The sequence below is a fragment of the Nelusetta ayraudi genome, unplaced genomic scaffold, assembly GCF_046127955.1.
Source record: "Nelusetta ayraudi isolate G7.1 ecotype Tasmania unplaced genomic scaffold, CSIRO-AGI_Nayr_v1 ptg000007l, whole genome shotgun sequence".
Classification (NCBI taxonomy): domain Eukaryota; kingdom Metazoa; phylum Chordata; class Actinopteri; order Tetraodontiformes; family Monacanthidae; genus Nelusetta; species Nelusetta ayraudi.
Genome location: NW_027466057.1, coordinates 7,375,501 through 7,383,921, shown reverse-complemented (window position 1 = coordinate 7,383,921; position 8,421 = coordinate 7,375,501). Strand labels below are relative to the sequence as shown.

General features: G+C 46.2%; 2 pseudogenes; both read left to right on the top strand.

The window, feature by feature from the left end:
* Positions 1 to 331: 331 nt before the first annotated feature.
* LOC142883458 (cytochrome P450 1B1 pseudogene) lies at positions 332 to 3,279 on the top strand (annotated as a pseudogene).
* Positions 3,280 to 4,793: 1,514 nt separating this feature from the next.
* On the top strand, positions 4,794 to 6,480 carry LOC142883456 (cytochrome P450 1B1 pseudogene; annotated as a pseudogene).
* The last annotated feature ends 1,941 nt before the right edge of the window (positions 6,481 to 8,421 follow it).

Genomic DNA, 8,421 nt, shown 5'->3' with positions numbered 1-8,421 from the left:
GCCGTGCCAGTCCTCCAATTAGGGAAACAAATTGGCTCGACGAGGCTCCTACCGGATCGGTCACCAGTTGCTCTTTCTCTCCTTCCCCCCCCCCCCTCTCTCTCTCTCACATACACACACACACACACACACACACACACGCACGCACGCTCCCTCGCTCGCTCTCTTCACGCTCCTGCCATCCCCAGACCGACGGACGCGCGCCACCCCTGCAGCGGCGAGTGGCAGAGGCATGTTCGGCTGGGGTTTGAAGGGCTACCACAATGGGAGGAGTATGAAAGTTATCCTGAGCCCTGCCCACCAACTGCAAAATATATAAGAAGCTGGAGTGAAGCAGAAAAAACAGGCAGTAAAAGCCCTAAATCTTGATGAAAAGACAAGCGAACAATTTACCCTAGCCTTCCTCTTTTCCAGTTTTTTTTTTTCTAATTATGACCTCACAAGCAGCTGATTGACATATCCTATTTTTTTTATTTTTTTTTTTACTGTGACGTTGATATGCAAAGGCTTAGTTGATTTATACAGATACAAGTTTGAACTTTTGAAAAAATAGGAGCAACTTGTTTTTTGTTTTGTTTTTTAATTTTTCACTTTTTTTTTTTTTTTTTTTCTTTTTTAGGAGCAAGTGTGCCACGATGTCAGTGGACACTGATTTTGGTGTGAAGGGCAGCAGCATCATCAGGGAATGGAGTGGACAGGTCCAGCCCGCTCTGGTGGCTTCCTTCGTTTTCCTCTTCTGCCTGGAAGCCTGTCTCTGGGTCAGGAACCTGAGGCACAAGAGAAGACTGCCGGGACCCTTCGCCTGGCCCGTGGTGGGCAACGCCATGCAGCTGGGCCAGATGCCCCACATCACCTTCGCCAGGCTGGCCAAGAAGTACGGCAACGTCTACCAGATCCGACTGGGCTGCAGTGATGTTGTGGTTCTGAACGGGGACCGGGCGATACATCAGGCTCTCATACAGCACAGCACGGAGTTCGCAGGCAGACCCAACTTTGTCTCTTTCCAGATGATCTCCGGAGGCAGAAGCATGACATTCACTAATTACAGCAAACAGTGGAAAGTGCACAGGAAAATCGCGCAGTCCAGCCTCCGAGCCTTCTCCTCCGCCAACAGCCAGACTAAGAAGGCCTTTGAGCAACACATTTCTGCCGAGGCCATGGAACTGGTGCATACATTTTTGCGCCGCAGCACTGACGGACGGTATTTTGAACCTGCTTATGAATTCACAGTAGCTTCTGCCAATGTCATTTGTGCACTCTGCTTCGGGAGGCGATACGGACACGACGACCTGGAGTTCAGGTCCCTGCTGAAGAAGGTGGAGCGCTTTGGAGAGACAGTCGGGGCAGGCAGCCTGGTGGACGTCATGCCCTGGCTCCAGTCCTTCCCCAACCCGGTCCGCAGTGTCTACGAGAACTTTAAGAGCCTCAACGAGGAGTTCTTCACCTTTGTGAGGGACAAAGTGATGCAGCACAGAGAGTCGTTCAGCCCCGACGTGACCCGGGACATGAGCGACGCCATCATCAACGTGATCGAACACGGAGAGAAGGACAGCGGGCTGAGCAAGGAGTTTGTGGAAGCCACAGTGACGGACCTCATCGGGGCAGGCCAGGACACCATGTCTACAGTCATGCAGTGGATCATGCTTCTCCTGGTGAAACACCCAGACATCCAGGCCAACCTGCAGGAGCTCCTGGACAAGGTGGTGGGCCGAGACAGGCTGCCCACCATTGAGGACCGACGCAGTCTGGCCTACTTGGACGCCTTCATCTACGAGACCATGCGCTTCACCAGCTTCGTCCCCGTCACCATCCCGCACTCCACCACCTCGGACGTCACCATCGAGGGCCTCCACATTCCCAAAGACACGGTGGTCTTCATCAACCAGTGGTCCGTCAACCACGACCCTCTCAAGTGGAAGGACCCGCACACCTTCGACCCCTCGCGCTTCCTGGACAAGGACGGCGCCCTGGACAAGGACGTGACCAGCGGGGTGATGATTTTCTCGTCAGGTAAGAGACGCTGCATCGGCGACCAGATCGCCAAGGTGCAAGTGTTTCTATTCACGGCCATCCTGCTGCACCAGTGCAGCTTCGAGAGCGACCCCTCCGAGCCCCTCACTCTTGACTGCTCCTATGGGCTCACGCTGAAGCCGCTGCAGTGCCGTGTCAGCGCCAAGCTCAGGGGAAAGCTGCTTGGCTTAGTCTCGCCGGCGTGAGCGAGTGCAAACACCTCCAATTACTGTGACTCGAGGCAAGGCAAACACTTCCCCACCAGTGACATTTAGCAGACCACGCCTGCACTAAATCCTACTGTTGCATTGTTGACTTTCAGTATTTAATGATATTTAATGGATATTTTATCACAAACTATTAATGAAGTATTTTTGGTGCAGTGCGGAGAAGCTGATTTTCAATTATGTCACGTAAGCTACTGGTCGCTTTCAATATGGCGGGCAAAGGGAATCAGGACAAAGGTATTAAACTTCTGTGTCACAAAGTACTTGATCAGTTTGCATATTATTACGAGCTATCTGCTTATTTTGCATCCACTATTGAGCATGTATACGTGTGTGTGTGTGTGTGTGTGTGTGTGTGTGTGTGTGTGTGTGTGTGTGTCGAGTCGACTACTTGGTTTATGACAACCTAAACTAGTAAAACTGTATATAAAATGTTTGTCGTGTCGACTCTTCTTCATCTTAAGCTGTAACGTAGGAATATAATGCACCTTGGGTGCAAAAAGCAGTTACAAAATATTTTTTTATATAATTTTGTGTTTCAGGTATGAAAATAAATGTAATGTCATTTATTGTATTTCACTATCTACTGTACTCACAGCATATGGACAGATTAAACAATAGAAGGTGTTTAATGTGTTTAAGGGGACATTTGTGAAGGGGAAAATATTTCTATTGAGGAGCATTGATCTCAGTCTCATGGATGAGGGAAGGTTGTTGCTGTTGTGAACCGGCACTTAATAAATGAACCGAATGCTGAACAAGCACTGCGGCTTTTTGAAGCCTAACACATTGTCCCACCAGTAGCAGGACTCTGCCACCCCTGAGGAATTCTCACACGCACGTCTGTTTACACATAAACTGATGATCACAGCACAGCAGACATGTGTTCCTCAGTGTCAAAGCAACAGCTTAAAGAAATCTGTCCACCTTGAATGTTCAGGAATCTGTGTTTGATGAGTCTTTGCTATAAATGTGTGAGCTTTATACGATGAGAGAACGTGGAACAATAAGCTAAAACATGAATAAAGTCACTTGTCATGAATCCGTGTCAGTTCACTTTCTTTGCCTCAGCATTCAGAGTTTGATTAACAACACTGCTTCTATCAATGCACATGTACGTGTGTGTGTGTGTGTGTGTGTGTGGTTTTTTTTTTAAGGGACGTACTGTACTTACTTCTCATGTTTGTAGTAACTGCACGCAGTAATGGTCTCCCAGATGTATTTAGCTGTCTGTTGTTACTCAAAACAACAAGTTGTGACACTAAAATGAGTGAATGAGTGAATTTTACATAACACAATGCCAATATTGCAATAATTACAACAACACCACATGCTGAGATTCCAGCTACTCTCTTCATTGTTCCGCTACATCAACAGTTAAATCATCTCAGTTGACTTTGTTTAAAAGACTTTTTACCTCAAGTGGGACGTTGCATACATGCATACCGTTATTACTATAAATCACGCTGGTCATATGTGTTTGGATCTGAAAGTGAGGTGGAAAATTTATGTGTGTGCGTTTGTGTGTGTATGTGTGTGCGTGCGTGCGCACGCGCGTGTAGGTGCTGAAAATGTGTGTGTCTTTCTCAACTAATGTGAAGCTTCTAGAACATCAGACAGTGGGTGTATGAGATAGCAATTAGGGGTTACACTGATTAGACAATAATTTCAGACGCTGAACTGTTTAGCTAAAAAATTGTGTAAACAATAAACACAGACAGCAAAGTGGTCACGCTGATACTGGAGGGTGACGTGATATTAAACTGTCATGGCAACAAGATACAAATGTCAGTACGAAACGGTAAATGTTTGCTGAACTGTGCACTTTGTTCTGTTGGCGTAAAAGTGTAACCCCTGAGAGCTGAGTTGCTGTTTTTTTTTTTTTTCTTGTGGATTTTTGAATGACAAAGTCATGATCAGATTGTAACTGTCGACCAACTTCTGCAATAAAACTGGGGTGCATGGCCTGTTGTTTGCTTTATCAACATTGAGTACTTCAACAAAACCCACAGGGTCCACACCCACCCCACCCCCACTCTCCCCTCCCCGTGTGGCTGTGATTAAATCTTTGCTGTAAACAACAGAAAGCGAGTCATGTTAAAAATTGTCAAGCGACATTCACAGGAAACAGCAAATTAACCTGGAAGGCAGCAGGATATAAACAGCAATCTCCTAACTGTAAGCTGCTACCAAACATCAGCCATCAACCACATAAACAAAAGTGTGTGAGCTGCTTTGTGACAAATTCTTGGAAGGTTACATAATATGGTTGGTAATCTTGTAAGATATCGCGGTAATTTGTTGTAGTCCCCGTTAAAGCGGAAGTTCAGCTTTTTTTTGCCCGCAGGAACGTTAAAGCAGCTCCTCTGCTTTTCTGTCATGGTGTGAGGGACACTGCAGGATTAGGACGAAGGTCAGTGGGCAGTGGTCAGAATGGGAAGGAGGCGGTTTGAAATACCTAAAACTCTGACACCTCCCACAGTAAAGATACATATAAGCAATGAGCAACGCCTCGAATCCGATTGAGACGTTTTTCACTCAGTTGGGAGTAAGAGCGGCGAGACGGCGGTGGTCTTCAAAGCTGAGTTTGAACAAGCGAAGAACCAGAAATAGTTTTTGACAAAGTAGAAGAAAGACAACGCCAATATGGATGGAGAGTTTGCTGTAGGGGAGGACAGCAGCATCATCAGGGAATGGAGTGGACGCCTCCAGCCCGCTCTGGTGGCTTCCTTCGTTTTCCTCTTCTGCCTGGAAGCCTGTCTCTGGGTCAGGAACCTGAGGCACAAGAGAAGACTGCCGGGACCCTTCGCCTGGCCCGTGGTGGGCAACGCCATGCAGCTGGGCCAGATGCCCCACATCACCTTCGCCAGGCTGGCCAAGAAGTACGGCAACGTCTACCAGATCCGACTGGGCTGCAGTGATGTTGTGGTTCTGAACGGGGACCGGGTGATACATCAGGCTCTCATACAGCACAGCACGGAGTTCGCAGGCAGACCCAACTTTGTCTCCTTTCAGACCGTCTCCGGGGGGAAAAGTATGAGTTTTAGCAACTACAGCCAACGGTGGAAGACGCACAGGAAAATCGCACAGTCAACACTCAGGCTCTTCTCAACTGCTGACAGTCAGACCAAGAAAGCCTTCGAGCAGCACATTGTGGCCGAAGCCATCGAGCTTGTCCAGGTTTTCCAGACGCGCGGTGCTCAGGACCAGTACTTCAACCCTGGCCATGAGCTGACAGTAGCAGCAGCTAATGTCATTTGTGCGTTGTGCTTCGGGAAGCGTTATGGACATGATGATGTTGAGTTTATAGCCTTGCTGCACAAGACAGATAAGTTTGGAGAGACGGTAGGGGCTGGAAGTTTGGTCGATGTCATGCCATGGCTCCAGTCTTTCCCCAACCCTGTCCGCAGTATGTTCACAAATTTCAAGATCCTGAATAAAGAGTTCTTTGGATTTGTGCACAGCAAGGTGGAAGAGCACAGGGAAACCTTTGCCCCTGACGTAACACGAGACATGAGTGACGCCATCATTAGCAGTATTGACAGGGCTGTGGAGGACATCGGGCTCACTAAAGAACACGCAGACGGGACGGTGTCTGACCTTATCGGGGCAGGACTGGACACTGTATCCACATGTCTTCACTGGATCCTCCTTCTGCTGGCAAAACACCCAGATCAACAAACCAAACTGCAGGAGCTCATAGACCAAGTGGTGGGCCGAGACAGGCTGCCCACCATCGAGGACAGAAGCAGCCTGGCCTACTTGGACGCCTTCATCTACGAGACCATGCGCTTCACCAGCTTTGTGCCCGTCACCATCCCGCACTCCACCACCTCAGACGTCACCCTCGAAGGCCAGCACATTCCCAAAGACACGGTGGTCTTCATCAATCAGTGGTCTGTCAACCACGACCCCTTAATCTGGAAGGATCCCCACCTCTTTGACCCCTCGCGCTTCCTGGATGAGGACGGCTCCCTTGACAAGGATCGAATCAACAATGTCATGATCTTCTCAGCAGGGAAGAGGAGATGCATTGGGGACCAGATTGCCAAAGTTGAGATCTTTTTGTTCTTTGCAATTTTGCTCCACCAGTGCAGCTTTCAGAAATGTCCAGATGTGGATCTCACATTAGGCTGTTCCTATGGTTTAACACTAAAGCCCTTAGATTACAAGATCTCTGCCAAACCACGGGGAGACTTACTTCAGAAACAAAAATGATGCTGAGTCTATATAATAGTCAATATAATCAGCAATTTGGTGCAATAAGCTCTAATCACCAAAAATAAAATGCACATGATAATTTCTCTTACTGAAATGTGAAACTACAAACAGGGGATTAAGCTTTTGCACTCGGCTGGGTGGTGTCTACTCGTAATTTACCTCAAAGGAAATCACAGAGCTTGTGGATCCTGTTTGTCATGCAAAGTCAGCAGCAAAATAATTTCAACCTTTTACTCTTAGATTCTTTGTCCAATATTGCCCCCCCCCCCAAAAAAAAAAAAAAAAAGTGGAGGGGACTTTGGTGTGTTTGCCCAAAACCAAAAGAACAGCAATGTTATTTATACTTTGCAGAGTCATGTTGCAAGATAAACAGATGACTAGACGTTATTTGGTTTTATTGTTTTTTTGGTGAGAGGGAGAAACCCTGTGCTTGCTGTGTGGTCTCATGTGAATCATTTGCACATTTATTTACCCAGACATTTTTTTTTTTACTCTGCATGCATTAAACTTCTAGTTTGTTTATTTATGTCACAATAAAAAAAAAAAACACTGATTATAAAACAGTGGCTTGCATACTCTTCAATCACGCATTATACAATTGTGTTCTGATAACTTCTTGCCTTGTTACGCCGTCCTTCCCTTTTTGGCCACGTAATACATCATTGTTCTGTGTGATTTAACAGGCATATCGCATTGACTGAGTCACAGGCAGCCTGCTGAGTGAAGCTTTGAACGTACAATAAACAATTTGCACTCAACTGTCACTGAGTCTGAGACTTGAATTGTGCTACTGTGCCGTTTTGAACAGTGGTCAAAAAGCTGAAAGCAGAAAGCTTTGCCTTCGATGCTGTTTTACCACATTTCTTAGAGCATGGTGTAAGTTTTCATCCGTTCAGCTGACATTTAGGAAAGGAAAATGTTGCTACAGCTCTTGACTAATAAAACACAGTTCTGTTTTTTGTGCATGCAGGACGACGACGGATACAGGCAGACACTGACAAAGTCGTGCACCTAAAGAACAGGTTTTAAGTTAAGTTTAAAGTACTTTAAAATACACCTGTTCTTAATTTATTAGTAGTAGTCATTTATAATAAAATATAAATACACATATTAAATCTAAAATATAGATCCTGATACATTTTAAGCCAAATCTAATTTAAAATGTAAAAAATAAAATAAAAGAACAGAAACATAACCAATCAATAAACTGTATTCAAGTCTACATTTGGAAGCTGTGGGCTAGATTTGTATATATTGCGGTTAAAACTGCTGAGCTTTGTCAGGCTGAAAATATTCTTGCATTTTGATACATTATAATTAGGAGATCTAATATCACTGTACATGTAGAATGAATGAAAGACTATTATCCATATGTGATGGTAACCAGACATGTGTAATGTGTTTCACATGTAGCTTGTTAGCATTCCGACTGAGTTGTCATTTAGAAAGACAAAAAACAAACAAACCAAAAACCCACCAAAAATCTGAACAAGTATCTTTGCTGTATTCGGAACATAAATATTAGTCCAAGTGTGGCTTCACAGCTTTTCATTTTTCATGCCCCCTCTTCCCTTTATCTGCCTTCCTGTGCCACATGGGAACATTCTCAGTGTGAGCAGTCCGATGCCGTGGAGTCATGCTGCGTACTTGCAGGGGCAGCGCTGTGGCGAAACTCTGAGGGAGGCTTGTTTTCACTGAGGTTAATGCCGAGGAGACTGAAGACATTCTGTGCTGCAACCGACTCGCTCTGCCTCTCTTTCTTTGTTTGCTCTGACACCGCAAGGACCCCAGGGGGAGGAACGGGCAGTTTAACCTCCCCGGGTTTTCATCACCGCTTCCCAAAACATCCATGAAATGCGTCCAGCTGAAAGACTCCCTTTCACCCCGAGTCACCCGCCGTTCCTCACGCCCCCACAGCACAAGACCTGCTCACTCCTTCAGGGAAAACAGAAAAGTGTACGAG